Below are 18,678 nucleotides of genomic sequence, written 5' to 3'. Positions count from 1 at the left end.
GAAATAGAGACAGAGAGGAAATAACACATGCGGCTCACCTGAAACCAAAAAGATTCATCTTCACCATTTAGTGGAGGTCAGAAGACTTGGACTAATGGTTCTAACATGCCTTTTGTTTCTTCCACTTTGGCCAGTCAATTCAAATGCACAGAAAAATGCTTAGCCTTGACTACCTTTTCTAGGCACAAAAATAATAGGTAGATTAAATTGGTGCATGAAAGGAAATCATTTGGGACACGAGGAGAAAAATCTAGAACTGCTTTTTCTACTTATTTTTATCTCAGCCTTTTAAATTTATTTTTGTGTGTATTTTTATAAACATGTTTACAGTGTATTGGAAAGGATTTATTTTATTTTATTTTATTTACTTTTGGGATACATGATCAAAATGTGCAGACCACTAGAGTAGTTAACAGGGTTACTAGTTGGGGGTTGGGGCAGGAAGAATATTCTAAATTGTGAGATTCCTTATGGAAGCAGGGGAGTTAACCAGATGGGCTCTTTCAGATAGGCTGTCAGCTCCTGTTGAGCCTCCGAGTCCCTCCAAATCTAGAGTCAGAACCCAAAGGAAAGATATTCAACACTTGAAGAATCCCTTTGGACAAGAGATGCCCATATTTAGCCCATAATCAGACCACAGAGCAACACCCACAGGTGGCAAAAACACGAGAGGTACCCTCAGGCTAACTCATGGGCCTTGCCCCTTCACCGCCCTTCCCCAGCGTTGGGGGTGGGAGGTAGGATGCCTGTTTGTTTTGTCTCCCAGCACCATCATCCAGGCCACATGAGACATTACAATATGCTGCAGTATTGTGAGCCTCCCGATCCCACCCCCCCCAACCAACTCACAAACAAAACTCCATATAATTGTTACAATCAAACTGTAGAGCCAGGAATCCTGCGCTGTCTTGGGAAGCTCATTTCCTTTTGCAGACATCCAGCTTTTATTTTTTTTTTTTTTCCAAGCTTAAGCTTCAGCCTGGCTCAACCGCAGAAGTCCCATTAATGTCATAGAGGCAGGTGGCTTTGGGGTGCCCTTCACTTCTTTTGTCAATCGTATCTCCACAGCTCAGGAACTCACCCTCCCAACCCACCACTCCCAGCATTCTCTGTTAGTGGTACTCTGTCCGTAAGCATCTGCTAGGACTTGACCATCAGTCAGACTGTTCTAAATGATGTGTTTCTTCTAAAGATGTATACTGATAAGAAAGGAAAGAGGAAGCACGCCTCTTCTCACCTCATTATGCAGAGCTGTGTAACACAATCTGGCAAATTCAGTTATCTAAGACCTCCAGCTGCAAGTGCTTCTCATCAGTATTCTTATGAACTGCTTCAGGTTCACCTGTTCCCCCTTTCCCCTCCAACCATGTTTATCACACAGCTTCATATCAATGGTGATCTTTCTAGATGTGGGAAAAAGATAAGAGCTCTTTTGTAAGAAGACCGTCAACAGCAAATAGAAGATATTATACTTTAAGGTTGCCGTTTGCCCTCATTTTCATCATATTGAAATAGGAGTTGGATCACATCTGTTTGGAATAAATTGAGTGAAATGAGAGTTCATACATAGAGTCCTGAAGGAAATGAGCCATGAAGGAATCAAGGATATCCTTCTATTAGAAGGACTTTTGCCCCACAGCTTCCACGGGTGGTTATAGAACTCAGGATCTCAAAAGAATTTCATGTTTCCTGCGGGAGAGTAATGACACACATTGTACATCTCAGGCGGCCATGGCTCTCCAAAGAGCTTTGTTTTCTTGGAGCCTAAGGTGCAGCACGCAGCCGAGTGTTGTAGCATTAACTTCTTATCCAGGCATGACCTTTAGGTTCCCATTCAGGCAAAGCACTGGTAGCAAGTGTCTCAGGTACGGCATGATCTTGTTCTGAAGTGGCTGTGGTTTGTGAGTGAAGAATTCAGGAAGCGCCCAAAGAAAAGGTGATCTTTCCTCAAGATATTATGTGTCCCACTGTCTGTCACCTGGGGTGTTACTGGCATCCGGGTGGGACAGTCCCCAGACATCAGAAGACACTTAGCAACACTATGCCCACTAAAATACCGTAACCCTCGCTGCCACCTTGACCCTGGAACGTGTTCCCACACATTTCCAAATGCTCCCCAAAAGGAGGAAAGGGAGGACGCTACCCCAGAGGGGGAACCAGGGAAGACTAGGTGGCAGAATCTGTAGGTCTTCCTGTATGTAGCCTGGGTGCAGCCAAATGATTATTCCCCTCAGACTCTGGATGAAACGATTTATCCAACGTATTTTGGAAAGAGAAGGATGGCCCCCAAAGGAGAGGGCAGGCTATGGCCAAATACGTGGTTACACGTTAACCCAACTCTGCTGGCCATTTCCTTGATTTATGTGTCCCACCAAATGCAAGTGTAGTTAGAATTACAAATTCTAAGTCTAGAATTAGATTTGCAGCATCAGTACAGTAAACTAATAATGTGTGTCTGTGCTTGTGATGATCCATGTGTGGGAACTAGACACTTTGAAAATTGGCCCCAATGCAGAGGAAATTTCCACAATCAATGAAAAATTACTTTTTAAAAGAACACACATCCTCTTATATTGCTTTTTACCATCTCCCAGCCATCTCCCCTCTGCTAAAGAACTGAGATTGCTTATGAGTTGCACTAGCTGGCAATGAATTTATGATTAAAACAAAACCTATTTTGAATTTGCAAATCTGAGTTTTCATTAATTTAATAAGAAGTCGTAAATTTTAAACTCAATTATAAGCAGACTTATAATATTTTTCCCTGTACTTGGGCTTTTCTCATCTGCTGCTTTGCAGGTTTCTGCACAAGAGCCTGAATACAGAGATTTGTTGCAAATTAAATATTCAAGCTTTATAGACTATTTTATTTTCTTCTGCTTGCACTCCGTCCTCCAGCTCTTAACAGCCACATGCACAGTCTTTAAAGGAAGCTAAGTTTAGAGTGGTTTTAATGAAGAGGTTTTATTGCATGGGTAAGAGGAGCTACCATGACCCCACGTCATTCCTTTGCCACACAATCGAAGGCCTCTGTTGAAGGTATTCTAGAAAATACCTATTCTCCTCAGAAGCTGTCCTGCAGTGTCAGTGAAAAGGTATTAAGCGTAGGTGTCAAACAGGACTAATGAGGCATGAGGAGTCGACAGCAAAATAACGGAGATGAGAGGTACAGAGGACTAGTGAATGAAGTGTGAATAGCAGTGTGGATGTGTGACTGACACAGAAGAGAGAGAGGCAAGCAGGAGGCAACCATATCTATCACATTTGTGGGAAGAACGGACAATTTCAATTACTTGATTGATATCTTCTCATGTGATATAGTGGGTTAGGAAAATAACTAAATTATTTTTTCTCTTTAAATTATGAGGTTCCTGCAGGTGTTCCAGGCTTGGCATCAACATTTCCAAAACCTTCAAAGGCAAGCCAGAGTCTCTTTTTTCTGATTTTAAGAGTTACACATGTTTTGTTGTGAAGCTGTTGGAAAGGATGAGGCATATTTTGCTCGTTAACTTTCACTGTCACCAAAACCACATTAATAGTGCAGTGTTGTACTCTGCTAGGAGCCGCAGCACCTCTGATCAGTACATCCTGCCCTCGTGAAGCCTGTAGTCTAAGTGAAGGCAGCCAGAAGAACCCAAAACATATTTTGAAGTGTAGCTTCATCAAAGGCCGCACGTGTATAGACCAGCACAACGCAGCTGTTGGGAAAGGCTTACGATTTCAGGAGCGTTAGCAGGGCACAAGGCCCAAACACCAAATCATCTTGCTTCCCCAGGCTGGGGGGCCCTTCTGTACCAGCTCAACAGGAGCTGGCCTGGTCCTTCACCTAATTAGTGCCCAATGAATGACAGTCAACATATTTTTATTTGTTCATGAACCTCAGGAGAAACTACCTAAGAAATGAAGTCTGCCTTTTTGGATAAAAAGAAAAAGGCTAGGTGAGAAGGAGGAAGGAGGCTGGAGCAAAATGAAACGAGCTGGGGGGTGGTTTTCTCTCCGGGCTCTTTTTACCACTTCTCCTGGTGTGAAGATGAAGTTAACGTGAGGGATGTTGATCTTCCGAAAAGCAGCTCCAAATGATAGACCCAGGACAAGCTTCTAAACAGCTGTGATTCGGATTAGAGGCAGGGATTTGATGTATCGCTCCCATTAGAAAGTGTCCTAATGGAAAGGGCCTGCACTTTCTCTGGGTCCCCTCTGAATTAAACAATTGGAGTATTTCAAATTGAGGGTGGTAAGTGTCAACAAGATGGAGAGCTTTGCCTCTTGATTAAAAGAGGCCTCTAAGTTGCTTCGGAAGTTCTTGCCATCACGGATTGCAAGTGGATCCTCTGAACCATTGTTACACAAAGGGCGAATCCAGCTGTTCTCCTAAAGAGAGAGCAGGCAAGCTCAGACTGAAGATACAGCTGGAAAATGTTACCTCACACACTCCAAGATCCTGCTAACTGTGGGGTTTGGAGAGGTCATGCCTCTCAGGTTTCTCTACCAACTTATCCCATGGCAGGAATCTTACAGTCCTGCCAGTCTGGGATGCGGCAAAGCGCAGACTTCCAGCTCATGACATTTTTGCATTTGTTTCAAAAACAGTGCCATCTTAATAACTTTTTAGGTTAATTACCAACAGCTTCCCGTCTTAGTGTGAAATTAGCGCTCCAGGACCAGCCACTGTCCTTTAACTTGGTGCTCCTTCCTGGCCCACTGCTTCACACCCAGCTTGAGAAGCACTGGCCTGTGGGCTGGGACAGGGAGGCCACCATGGCCCCAGGGTGCAGTGTGAGTCAAATCGCATCCTTGAGTGTCCTTCTCACCCGTTGCACTGAATGTTAACGGACAGTAGCCAGTCGCGGTTATAGGGGAAGGCTGAAGACCTTCCAGAAAATGAGAGGAGAAGAGAGGAGCAGTGCGGGTGGGGGTGGGAGTGGGGGAGCTTGGCGAGAGGAAAAGAACAGACCAGAGCAGCCGCAGTGGGGGCGGCGGCGTCTGGAGCAAGCGGCGACAGCTGTCTCTAGGTAGATGCCCTTATGGCAGCTCTTCTGGAGAGAGAAGAAAATCCCAGTAATATTACCGGGCTACAACAAATGAAAACTGGAAAATAAACAGATGGGACATGCCTCATAGTTTAGCTTTTATCATCAATAATTCTGAATCTGCAAGTGAATACGGTTAACTATAGTTCAAACCATCTGCCTATTACTGCTTCTCACTGGAAGGTTCTGTGTTGAATCCCATTCTCCACCAAGTGTGTAGGTGAGGGGGGTCAGGAGGTGTTAAAGAATCATGATTCCCAGCAGTCCTGTCAAAACAGACATGCATCACGGCTCGTGTAAGGTCAGTGCAGAGGGCCACCATCCATCCATGAGACAATCAGCAAGGAGCCCACACTGCCCTTTCTTGGGTTGGGAGGACCCCTTCTGGCTGCCCTTCCAATTTCAAGTGTAAGCACCTGACAGGCAGGCTCCATTGGTTTCTTCTCCCCGGTGGAAATTCAGCATCCAGTTTCTAACCTGTATAAGGAGAATTAATTAAATGTATTTGGGTGTCCCAACCCAAACTGAGCCATGCTGAGTTCATCTCTGGGCTTTCAAAGTATTTTGGAGACTCAGTCGTGGTCCAAAACTGTGTTGCAGGCTAGGAAAGGATTTGAAAGAATGTTGTCCTTCCACTAGGTTCTTAGAGTCTAGTTAAGCTAGAATCTCGAAGACAAGATTCTGCTGGTTCTTAGGGAACACCACCCCAAATCAAACCTTGTCTTAATCACTCACTTTTTTAAAAATAGTTTTTTTTTTTAATTCAGAAGGCAATATCATAACTGTATTAAAGAAAAAAATATAAATGCTAAGTCACCCTCAAATTCAGTTTTGGCCTGTTCTACCTCACATGTTCCCTTTCTGTAGACTTGTGAAAAAAAGAATAACGCTTTCATCACTTTTTAAGTTGTTTCATCAAGAATACCATTATCTGAGGTGCAGATGAGCTGTGCAAGCAATTTCTTTTGTTTTTTTAACATGACAACAGCTGGCTTTTTTTTTTTAATTGAGCTTTCCTGGAACATTAAAAAAATAGACAACTAAGAAAAGTAAAACCAAAAATATCTAAGGGGGATTTCTGCAAAGTGTATGTGTGGGTGCACACGTCTGCGCCCACGCACAATCCAGCTGGGCATGCATGTATGTACGCAAATACCAAAGGTATTCCAAAGTCTTTTAATTTTTTAAGTGTTGACTACTGTTTGTTCATACCCCAGTGGTGTTAACAAGCAGTAGATTGTTAGTGACAGTCACATTCTCTCCAGCACTTACGGCAGAAGGCTTGATTTAATCGAAGAACTGTCATTTATTATTCTGTTGTGCAGTTCCAGGGGGGGTAGCTAACTGATCAAGCTCTGGCTCCCAGGAGCAGAGGACTTTTTTTTTTGTTATGTCTAAATCCTCAATACAAATTGTAGTATTTCTGGACTCCCAGCGGGACCCATTAGAGCCTGTGGGGCATTAACGATCATTAATAGTGCTGTCAGAGAGAGAGGGGGTTGGAGAGGGAGGGAAAGAAAAGAGCGAGACAGGAGGGAGAGGAAGGGGGGCACGGAATAGAAGCCAGCAAATTATGTAGCTTTTTCAGAAATGGAAAATTAATATGTCTGCTTTGTTCATAGTGCCCAGTGTTTGATGTTTTTTAACAGGCATCTCTAATTCTGTAGGTTAGTACCAGCCAGATACTCACTTCCATGAATTGAAATTCTTTAGTAGTCTCAAATCCTTCTTCCCCTTTCCTTGTCCTTTTCCATACTTCCCCAATATCTTCTCTCCCCAAAAGTCAGTCCTTAGTATCCAACTCCAAAAATTAAACAGGAGAAGGGATTTTCTTTAAAACAGCAATACACACATGCAGCACACGAAAAACACATTTACACACACACATAATTTGTGTTACAGTCATAATTTGCAATCTTGCTTGTGTAACCCCTTTAACTGTAGTTTCATTTTAAGCACTTAACTACATAGTAATCAGGTAGAAATGTTTTAGTCAGTTACTAACTAGCATGTTGATCAGTGCTGTGGAAAAAGGGCCGTGTATTAATTAGGATAAAGTGCTAATGTTTGCACTTTAATAGGACTGCTACTCTTTCAAGCAAAGATCCTGCTGTGGTGACCTGTTCAGAACTGAAGCCTTTTTCAAGAATCTTCCTTCTCTCAGCATTCCTCGTCTCTATCAGGCTGATTCACCTTTGACTCTTTATTGTATTTTTTTCCCAGTCGTTTCATTTTTCCCTTGATTCTCAGATTCCTGAGAGCTAATCTTATAAGTCCATTATAATTCCAAACCTCAGAAAGGGATTTTTCCACAGTAATAATCAGTAAGTGCATATTACATGTCCATTCCTTCCTTCCTTCCTTCCTTCCTTCCTTCAAATATCGAGTGCCCGTCAGGTGCCAGGCACTGTGCTTGACACAGGGAAGACGAAAACGAGACACCATCCCTGCTTTATGGGGCTTCCGCTGCCATGGAGGAAACAGGCTGTCCTCAGTCGCACAGATCAGTGCGGAGTTACAGCTGCGGAGTGCAGGAGAGGCACAGGGGACGTGAGAAAGTATAGTAAGTGTGCTGACCTGGGCAGGAGGGTGGAGGAAAGCTTCCCACAGGGGCGGCAGTTGAGTGGACATAAAGGAAAGAGAGACGAATGATCACTTTGTTCCAGGAACTACGTTGAGTGTTTTTCCGTAAATTAACTTTGTTAATCCTTACAGCAACTCGAGAACATAGGGAGGGTTCTCCAGTGTACAGGTGAGGAAACTACGCTTCAGAAGGGTTAGAGAACTTTCCCAGAGTCACAGGCCCAGCGGGTGGAGCCAGAATTTAAACCAGGTTAGTCTCTCTCCAGTATCCAAATGAGCTAGCTCTCCAACCCACGTTAAGTCCACTGTGCAGGTAATGGCCAAAGAATCCCCAGGTACTGAGAATTTGGCCCTTGGAAGCTAACTATTCCATCTTTCTTTTTCACCTTCTTTGGCTTCTTTGAGCACAGATAAACCCCACTAGTCACTTTGTACCAGGCAATCGTTTGAGTCATTTTAGGTCTCACCCAGGCCTCAGAATGGTGCTTGGCAGAGACGAAGGCCTTGTTTGCCGATGACTTCCCAAATTCGGTGAGACAGATACAAAAAAAAAGTGAGTATGACTCCCAGTTTAGTCTGCAAGAAATCCATTTCTCTTCTTTCTTAAACCAACTTCATTTTCTAATTGAAACTGCACCTCTAGTGGGGACTTTCAACTTGTCATTCCTGGCACTTTGTCTATCCCCAGAGTTGTGGCCGGGTTCTGGGTCTTCCCTGATGCCATGGGATTCTGGGGGGTGGAAGGCTTTAGCCATCTGTCCCCCAGCCCACCATTGGGCATCCCTTGTTCCTTTCCACATGGGAAACACGGGGAGCCTGGCATGGCCATTCTTCCGGGGTCTTGCTTCCTCCTGGGGGCTACCCCAGAATCAGGCCTGTTCCCTGGTACTCTGAAATCCACAGCCCTCTCTCTGCCTCTCCAGCACAGGCCAATCTTTTTCTAGTCTTAGTGAAGACCTTCTTCACATCTCAGGCACTGGAATGCTTTCCTCAAATTTGATCTTCCTCATTCAAAGACATTTTGATGGCCATCAAACTCAGTGTCAGAATCATTAACAATTGAAGAAACTAGTTTCTCTGTCTCTAGAAGAGGGAGGGCTTTAGTCACCGATGCCCCTAGAAGGTGTGGGGAAACGTTTTCTTCCCACGGTTCTAGGAACACTGGTTCTCAAAGTGTGGGCCAGGTACCCAGGGGGGTCCCCAAGACTCTTTAAGAAGTTCCAGAAAGGCTAAAACTATTTTCACAATAGTATTAAGACATGATTTGCTTTTTTCACTTTAATTCTTTCATGAGTATACAGTGGCATTTTCCAGAGGCTACATGACGTGTGATATCAAAACAGATTAAATGCAAAAGACAGATATGAGAATCCAGCAGTCTTCTATTAAACCAGACATTAGATTTCAAAAACTTAGAGCAATGCTGCTCTTCTAATGATTTTTTTTGTTTGTTTTGGAAAAAAAATAGCTATTTTTTTCATAAAAATATGTTATTTAATAAATAGCATGTAATAGTCATATTATTTTTAGATGAATTAATATATATATCTTTAAATGTTCTCAGTTTTAATTTTTAATAAGGTAACTATCCAGAGATAATTAACAAAAACTCGTTAGATTACTCAATAATTTTTAAGAGCGTAAAGGGGTTCTGAGGCCAGAATGTTTGAGAACTGCTACCATGGAGCAAAGAAAAGAAAGAAAAACAAATTGGCCACATTTCCGCATGAAATCTGTTCTGCTACATTGACAATTTCCGAGTTGGATTGTGCCATCCAGAGAGAGGAGTTATTTGGATACTTTGGCGCTGCCTCTCCATTTTTTGCCCTCATATTTGGAGAAACATCCATTTAAAAGAAAAAAAAAGGCTCTAAACCTAGATAATCACACATCCCAGCTTCCTGGAACAGTTCAAGTTTACGAATGTCTTTTGCCCTGATGTAATTATTATGATCTTCCCCTTTCACTCTTTAGTATCCCAGTTTGGTAAATAAATAGGTCAGCAGACCTGAACCCCACCCAACTTTGTGACTTTATAAATGACAATTAAAGTAAGATACCAATCTTTCTATAATTCAGAGAATTAAGGCAGTGATCCATTTGGATTGATGGGCAGGGATGTGGCAGGCGGCATGCGGTTGTCTGTGACCTTGTCTTGAATCTCCATGTTTACCTCTGTGGGCGTCAGGTATTGGCTGAGAGGGCAGTGGGGAACCTAGTGGGCCAGGCTCTCAAAAAGCTCATCAGCAGGCAGGGGCCCAGCGACCCACATATCCATTTGATATTGGCGACACGGAGGCGTTTGCAGGGCTTTTTTTGGACATCGCTAAGCCTCTTGATTCTAAGATTTCAAATGCTCTTTTGAGCCTACTTGATTCAGAGGTGAAGCTAGACCACTTGGAAGGAAGTGTGAAATTCTTTGGAGTCCTTCAACTCACTTGTGACTCCATAAAAATTATCTGGGGCTCAGAAGCAGGGAAGCAGGTGACAATGCATCAAGTGACTCTTCTACTTCCACAGATTAGGAAGCTGTGGTAGGCTGTGGATCCTTCTTTTCCTTCTTTCCCTGGTATGAAGACATCCATTGCTTGTTATAATCTCAGCTTACATGATTTGGGGTGCACTTTAAACCCCCCACCCCCTACCACCTCTACACACGAAAAGCTAAGATCCTTGGTAAGCAAGAAACTTTTCTCGCAGGTTCTGGGCCCAGGAGCACAGAAACCGGAATTCTCTTTAATTGACCACATGGTTAGTTTTGCAGCTTTGTGCCACTATAAATCTTTGGTGGAGGTGTAACCCAGCAGAAACGTTGCCAGAGGAAATAATTTCCTTTGACTTTTTCCTCTTGTTGCTTCCCCAAATTCACTTTTCTTTTTCTATCCACGCAGCTTTCGATATGTATACATTGGGAGGGGGCGGCAGCTAAGTCTTGGACAAGTAAACACGGCCGGGATCTATCAGGCAGATCCAATAGTGCCAAGCCACATTCGGAGGGTTCACAATTGGGCTTTTGCTAGTGCCAGCAATTACAAAAAGGCCTACTCAGCTTTAAGCACTCAAGTGTTGATGGACAAAGTGCTAGTTTAACAGATCTGTGTGTAATGGGGAACAGGTGAATAAATACAGGATTAGTGAGCCCTTCACAGTAACAGCCTTATTATCACATGTTATGTGGGGTTTTTGCCTCCATTTGACAACTTGGGTTGTATAACAATTCTTAAGTAACACAACATGGAGGAAACCCTTCATAACACAGCATTGAAACAATTAATCGAGATTTATGAAATCTCTGGGTAGTCGCAGTGTATCAACCAAAGTGGCTATTTCTGATCGGATCCACAGCCTCCTAAATGAATAAATGGAGAGTGCAGCCCCAGAAGCCACAGCCTCCAAAGAGGCACAGTTGTTTTCCATAATTGAAGACAGCAAAAGCCTGTGTAGAATCAAAGAGCATTCCATTAAAAGAGGGAGGATGTGAGAGTAATAAGGGCATGGATTTGAGTCTGCCCAGCCTGGAAGGCATGCTATTTATCTCCTTGCCTCCAACAAGATTTTAACACTCAAAGCAAACCATACTGATGAAGCTTTCTTGAGTCTTAAATGGTGGCTTTAATCCACCTTCTGCTCTTAGGGAATTGGTTTAGTCCTAGCTAACCCCCTTATTGTAAGGAAACACTGTTGCTGTAGACATCATCTGCTTTTCCTTTGAATCTCCATAGGATTTATTGAATAAACAGTATATAGAATTGTTTCACAGGTTTTAAACTTTATAAAATAGTGTCCTCCATGCATATCTATTTGAATATTGATTTCTTAAGCTACACATTGTGTTTTGGGTGTTTATCTGTATTAGAGATAGCTCTTGTTTATTTTAACTGCTATATATTATTTCATTATGTGGATAGATCACAATTTATTAATCCTCTGTTGATGGATATTTAGGTTGTCTTTTGTTCCAGTTTGCTAAAGCTGCCATTATGCAAAATAGCAGAAATGGATTGGCTTTTATAAAGGGGATGTATTACTTTACAAATGTACAGTTCTTGGGCTGTGAAAATGTCCAAATTAAGGCATCAACAAGAGGATACCTTCACTGAAGATAGACCAGTAGTGTCCGGAACGCCTCTGTCAGCTGGGAAGGCACGTGGTTGGCATCTGCTGGTCTTTAGCCTCCAGGTTGTGTTTCAAAATGGCTTTCTCCAAAATGTCTCTGAGTTTCTCTCTCTCTCAGCTTCTCTTAGTTCTCTGCTTGGTTTTCCTGGGGCATTTCTCTCTCAGCACCTGGGAATCCTCTTTTAGTTTCTCTTAAAGGACTCCAGTGATCTCATTAAGGCCCATGATGACTGGGCAGGGGTCACCCCTCCATGGAAATAATCAATCAAAAGGTCTCATCTACAGTTGGATGAGTCACATCTCCATGGAAACAATCTAATCAAAAAGTCCCACCCTAATCAAAAGACTATTAAGTCTGCCCCCGCAAGATTGCATTAAAGAACGGGGCTTTTCTGGGGGACATCTTCCATTTTCACTATGAAGAATTCCATGATGAACCAAAATTTGTTTCTTTATGCCAAGAATTGGATTTGCTGGGTTATAAAATGTGAGTACCTTCACCTTGATTGCTTATTGCAACAGTTGAGTCTATTATACACCCTGGAAGTGTGAGTTCCCTTTCTCCACCTCCTGCCCAATGCTTACTATAAACAGAGTTTTTAATTTTTGCCTGCCTGGATAGACAAAATGCTATCTAGCTATAAATTTGGGTCTCCCCATTACTGGTGAAACTGAACATCTTTTTACATGTTTAGAGGCTGTTCAATTTGCTTATCCTTTGCCCCTTTTTCTCTTGGGTTGCTTGTTTTTTTTGTATCGTCTTATGGCATTCTTTATGTATTCTGGGTACCAATTTTTTCAGTTATATGCTTGGTAACTTTCATTGTTTCCTTTATTCATTTTGTGAATGAAAAAGCAGAAGATGTGGCCAAACGGGTATATTGGTGGCTGTAGCATAACAAGAGTCTTGTAGGTGATGCTCAGGAGTTCAGAGTCTGTCCTATAAGCACTGGGGAGTCCTCAAGCAATGACATCAAATTTGCTTTAGAAAGATAAATACAGCAGCAGAAAGGAGGATGGATTGAGGAGAGACTAGAGACAGTGATGCTAGGTAATAGGCTCTTGCGAGAATTCAGGAGACAAATAATGAGGACCTGAACCCACACCATGGCAATGACTTCTAGGAAGCTTCCCAAGCATTTCTGGGAATCATTTGGGAATGAGAAGGGGGATGGTGAGGATTAGCCAAGGGCTTTAAGTCTGTCCTCCCTTATTGACTCACAAAGATGCTTTCGCACTTTGCCTTATGAGGATGGGTGGCCAAGGGAGGCCACCCCAGGCCTCCTCACTGGCTTAGAGATTTTTTGGGTACATAATGTCTGTCCAGTTAGATTTCCCTTGAACGAGACCCAGAGGGACATTCTGTCAAGCGTTGACAGATCTTAATTCTCCCTTTGGCCCTCACTTGGTCCTTTCATGCCACCTTGTCTGCCTCTCCCTCTCTCCCTGTCTCTTTCTCTTTTTTTGTAAATTTTATTTCCCATTTTAAATCATGCACAGTATAATACAATAAGCATTAAATCATGCAAATTGGTCTAGGTTACATTTTGAAAAATGTTAAGAGGAAACTGTTAAGAGACCAGTTTCTGACAGGCAATGCATTTTAAAGTTGAGGGATTTGAAATATTTCAGCAGTGGACCTAAAACAGCATTATAAATTAGTTCAACTTATCAGCCCTAAACAGAATTATTCATCTTCCAAAAGGGTATTTCATGGCCGCTGGGCCCAAACGATCGTTCACCTTCATTTTCGCCCCGCTCTAAGGGTAGGTCTCACTTTACTGAATTCTCCTGATTCATTACTGTGTGTTACTTTATGAATTTTTTATCAGCATTTTAATAGCTCTTTCAGATGATTGAATGTAACTGATTCTTGTAGCAGAACACTGATTGAACAGAAAGACAGTAATATATGTCGTAGGGGTTAGCTGCAAGCCAAGCCACGGAGTTTTTTACCTATAAGATGTGCTTTTTCCCCCCTCAGTAAGAGTCGGTAAGATAGAAAGAGACCCCTGCTCCCACCCCCACCCTTGCACCTTGCTTCTCCATCAGGATTTAGGAATGAATCTGCCATTTTAGTTGCAGGCATGGTACTGCAAGCAAAGAGAGGGAAAAATCAGTGCAGGCCTGAAATGTCTTCTTTTTGCCCATCAAAAATGACATTATTAAAATTTCAGAGGTTCTTAGGATAAGAGGAAGACAGTAGACTTGGTCAGGCCGGTAGGAGAAGAGACAACGATGGAAAGCGCGTTAGCGTTGGAGTCGGAGCCGAGTGTGAATCTCAGCTGTGACTTACTTGCTTTGTCATCTTGGGTACTTCATCTCATTGTTCTGAGGCTTTTTACTCTCCTGTAAATCAAAATAACCCACCTTTCTAGATGTTGCAAGGGTTAAATGAGAAAATTTATGAAAAGCATCAAGCACATAGCAGGCCCTCCGAAAATGTTTGTTGCACATGACTACTGTACATGAGAGCACTTTTAAACTGTAAGGCACTGTACAGATAAAAAGCATTGATATCAGCCAGAGTGGTTGATGCTTGAGCAATGAGTGAAGACTTACACTTACAATAGTGTAAGCGAGGTTGAACCATATGAGACTGCATTTTTATAAATCAAAAATGGTCAAGTATCAGCCAATTTCATAGGGTCCAACCTAATCTTTTTATAGTGTTTGATCATATATATTACTTCTGTGACTAAAATGACAAAAAAAAAATGGTAGGGGATTTGTGTCTGAGTCTTTAGAGAATTGTATAAGCTATAAGGGACCTTCGCGGTAATTAAGTGCAGTTCTGTCATTTATAGATGAGAAAACTGTGGTCCAGACCACACTGGTCATAAGTGATAGATCTAAGAACAAACTGAGTTCTTATTCTGAGACCTCTCATGAGTAAGGGATTTATGCACTCATGGCAAGTGTATAACAGGGTTCAAAAATACCCCAGATCCTCTTAAGCCCTGACCAGTACCCTTTCTGCTGCATACAATGAGCTCTGTAAAGCTCCCAACACCAGATTAGTCCCCAAGAAGACTCCCTGAGCAACTGGTTGACCTAGAATGACAAGTAGAGACAAGTCCAAGTGAATTTAGACATCAGTACGGGGAGTTTTTATAGCATCAGCTGAGTGAACTCTTGCCTGAATCATAACTGGCAAATCCCAGCCACCTTTTGATGCTTGGTGTCTCTTCCTCAGAAAAATCTAAGTTGGGGGTTGACAGGTGTTAGTAGAGATCTACAGAACTGATTGCTGGGGCAGTTTGCAAATAATCTGCCAAACTTAAGTCCAATGTACTGTTAATGAAAGAAATTGCTCACTTTCTAAAGCTCTAGAAGTCATAGATCACTCCAGAAAAATTAGATAAATGAAAGAAAGGGCAGGCAGAATAGGAATAGAAGTTACAATATCTTATTTGGTAAATGAAAGAAAAGCCATTTGGGCAGATATTTTTTTCTGTGAAATGCTGGTAAAATCCTTGAGTCACCGACACCCTCATTTGCTTTGTTGTTCATGTCAAGATCTTAATATGAAATATATTGACACTGAACGTCCAGAAACAAGCTGGCAAAGACTGAACCAAATTTATCCTAATGTGCTTTTTTTATGTTTAAAGCTAAGTCTCCAAATGTGCTATTGAAGTTATTTTTCACAATATGTATTTTAATAGGATTGCAGGATTGAAATATAGCTTTTTGGGGCAAACAGGGCACAGGGGAGAAGTTATATGAAAGTTCAGTCAAGATTAGGGGATTTTATTGCTGATTTTCATAATTCTGCTACACCATGTGGTCAGAGGGGGATGAATGAAGAAGGGGCACTAAAGAAAATGTAGCATATGCCCCTTTTCACGCACAAAGTTCCTGCCTAAGGACTTTTTCCCATCAGAAAAAAAAACAACAAAAGCCTTTATTGACCTTGTGTGCTCTATCTACTCCCTAGCTTTTCCCAATTGAAAATAGTCAGGAACCTCCAGTATCAAATAAAAATGGTAGGATCGACGGAGTCATGAGGAACTCTGACATTCAAAGGTCATGTCCATGCAGAAGTACAGTCCAAGCAAAGTTTCAGGTTTGTTGGCGTCCCAGGACTCTTGAAAGGACAGGATTACATTTTGACCAAAAGTCCCACCCTTGATAAAGCCTCTCTGAGATTTGAGTCTGGTGTTGTATCCTTTAAAGATGTATTGGATGGAATTAATGACAAGAGGGTGTGAAATCCTTTCTTCCCATCCCAGCTGTGATTCCTAAAACCAATCATTTTATCACAAAATAAATAGAAGTTATGTCAGCATGCTACTAAAGCTGAGTTCAAGTTTAATGTAGAATAAAAATAATTTCAGCCATGGCAAACTAACTTTGAGATCTGTTCCAGGGTTCAAGAGTAGGCCTAATAGGGTAACAGAAACAAACCTTTGATGAACAAACGGCTTCACATCTCTCTCTCTCATGCTACTTTAAACAACTCATTTAAATGAATATACAAATCTCACCACCATTTTATGGGGGTGGGGGGTGGATTTGCCACAGAGATTGTGACTTGAGTAAGGACACAGAGGAAGTTAGCAGGGCGGCAGGGTTCTACTCTACTACTACTACTACTACTACTACTACTACTCTACTACTGTAACCAAGCTTCATCTTGATTGGGTGTTATCAGCTGCCCATGAGGAAGGCCAAAGAAAGAAGTGGGCTGGACAGTCTGAGTCACCAACGAGGCTGTTGCCCGAATTGCACTTTTTTAAAAAACTTTATTGAGGTGTAATTTACATATTATAAAGTACACCCACGTTAAGTGTACAACTCAATAATTTTAATATGTATAAAGTTGTGCAGCCATCACTTTAAGAACATTTCATTACTCCAATAAATATCCTTCATGCCCACTTACCATTAATCCCCATCCCTACCCCAAGCCCCAGGCCTCCATTAATCTACTTTCAGTCTGGATAGATTTGTCTTTTCCAGACATTCATTTACATAAACCCATAGGATAAGTGGTCTTTTGTGTCTGGCTTTCATCACTTAGCATAATGTTTTTGAGGTTCCTCCATGTTGTAACTTGTATCAGTGTTTCATTTCTTTTTACTGCTGGATAGTATTCCATTGTATAGATATACCACATTTTGTTTACCCATTCACCAGCTGATGGATATTTGGGTTGTTGCTACTCTGGGGCTATTATGAATAATGCAAGTCTTTGTGCAGACATTTGTTTTCATTTCTCCTTGTAGGAACCTAGGAGTAGAATTGCTGGGTCAAAGGTAAATTTATGTTTAACTTTTTAAGAAAGTACCAAACTATTTTCCAGCATGGCTGCACCATTTACATTCCCTCAGTATTCTCCACATCCTTGCTAACATTTGTTATTGTCTTTCTTTTTTATTATAGCCATTGTAGTCCTGCGAAATGGTGTCTCACTGTGGTATTAATTTGCATTTCCCTAATGATTAATGATGTTGATCATCTTTCCATGTACTTATTAGCCATTCGTATATCTTCTTTGGTGGAATGTCTATTCAAATCTTTTGCCCATCTTTTAATTGAGTTGCTTGTCTTCTAATGATTGAGTTTTAAAAGTTCTTTGTATTAATACAAATCCTTTGTCAAATTTGTGATTTGCAGATATTTTTCCCAATCTCTGACCCTTTTTTCGTTTTCTTAATGGTCTCTTTTGAAGCAAAGAGGTTTTCCATTTTATTGGGGTCCCATTTATCAAGTTTTTCTTCTATTAATCATGCTTTGCTATCTTACCTAAACAATCTTTGCCTAATTCAAGGTAATATTTAAAACCGTTAAATACAATCAATTCTCTCTCTGTCACTGTTTTTCTCAAAGTCCCCCAGTGACTACTCATTTCATTTGGAATGAAATCCAAGCCCATTAGCTATGGCCCAAAAGACCCTGTCCTGTCCGGGGCGTCTGTGTGACCCTCCCTGGTTGCCGTGCTCCAGCCTCACTGCGCCCAGGTCTGGCTCTCACTGTTTCCTCTGCCCAGCACGCTCCTCCCCAGCGCTGCTTACAGCTGGTTCCTTCCTTTCACTCAGGTCTCAACTTAGAGGTCACATCCGTGATAATAACTTCCTCAATTACTCTACCTAAAAGAGCCTCTTCCACCCAATAAAACATTACCCTTTTTTTATTTCCTTCACATAATTGTCACTTTCTGGAATTATTCTGATTTTTTTTTTTTATTTGACTGTGAGCTCCACAAGGTCAGAGATCTTGTCTGTTTTTTCACTGCTCTATTCCTACACCTTGAACAGTACCTAGCACATATTAGGGGCTCAATAAGTACTTCTAGAAAACCGAGTGAATGTTTGTTTGAGAAACGGTTCATAGATCAGATTCGCCATTTAAACAAGTCAAGATTTTCAGCAGTTCCCTTCCTCAGTGAACCCTTCTCTGTTGAACCCACTTCATTCTGCTTTCCCCCTGTACTTCCTCCACGCTTCATCCTACGATGCTGGCTTTCATTTCTTCTGCAGGTGGCTTTGCATGGCTCTTAGCCTCTTCTATGGAGATTTTGTTTCTCCCCAACCTGTTAGGAAGCTCCTCAAGGACAATTTGAATCCACATGATCTGCTTTTTTTCCTTTCTGGGCCCAGCATATACTAGGTGTTTGGTCAGTGAATGGAAGAGTGAATGTATGTCCCTGACCTCCCCCCTTGTGCTTTGAATGGAAAACAAAGCCCCCAGGCTTTGTGTGTTATCCAGCTCTGTGATGACAGTTCATTTACATAGTTACATACCCTCATCAGCTCGCATGGGTATAGATGCTGAAGGCTAATGGAGATTTGCTGACGAAGGACTTTTCAAATGGAAAATGTAACGTGCTAGGAGAAGGCAGGGGTGCCTCTTGCCCTGTGACGTGAATGCCCTAAAGGCATCGTGACTGTCTCCTCAAGGTGGAGAGCTGGGTGCTCTGTGAGACCAGGCACCTCCGGTGGTT

General features: G+C 42.0%; 1 protein-coding gene across 2 annotated transcripts in view; it reads left to right on the top strand.

Moving 5' to 3' along the window:
- Window positions 1–18,678, top strand: part of AUTS2 (activator of transcription and developmental regulator AUTS2) — a 1,176,422-nt gene that overhangs the window by 903,131 nt on the left and 254,613 nt on the right. The gene's annotated exons all lie outside the window — the stretch shown is intronic.

This window comes from Choloepus didactylus, chromosome 21 (genome assembly GCF_015220235.1).
Source record: "Choloepus didactylus isolate mChoDid1 chromosome 21, mChoDid1.pri, whole genome shotgun sequence".
Classification (NCBI taxonomy): domain Eukaryota; kingdom Metazoa; phylum Chordata; class Mammalia; order Pilosa; family Megalonychidae; genus Choloepus; species Choloepus didactylus.
The sequence above is the reverse complement of the archived record's forward strand: the minus strand, read 5'-3'. Positions and strand labels throughout refer to the sequence as shown.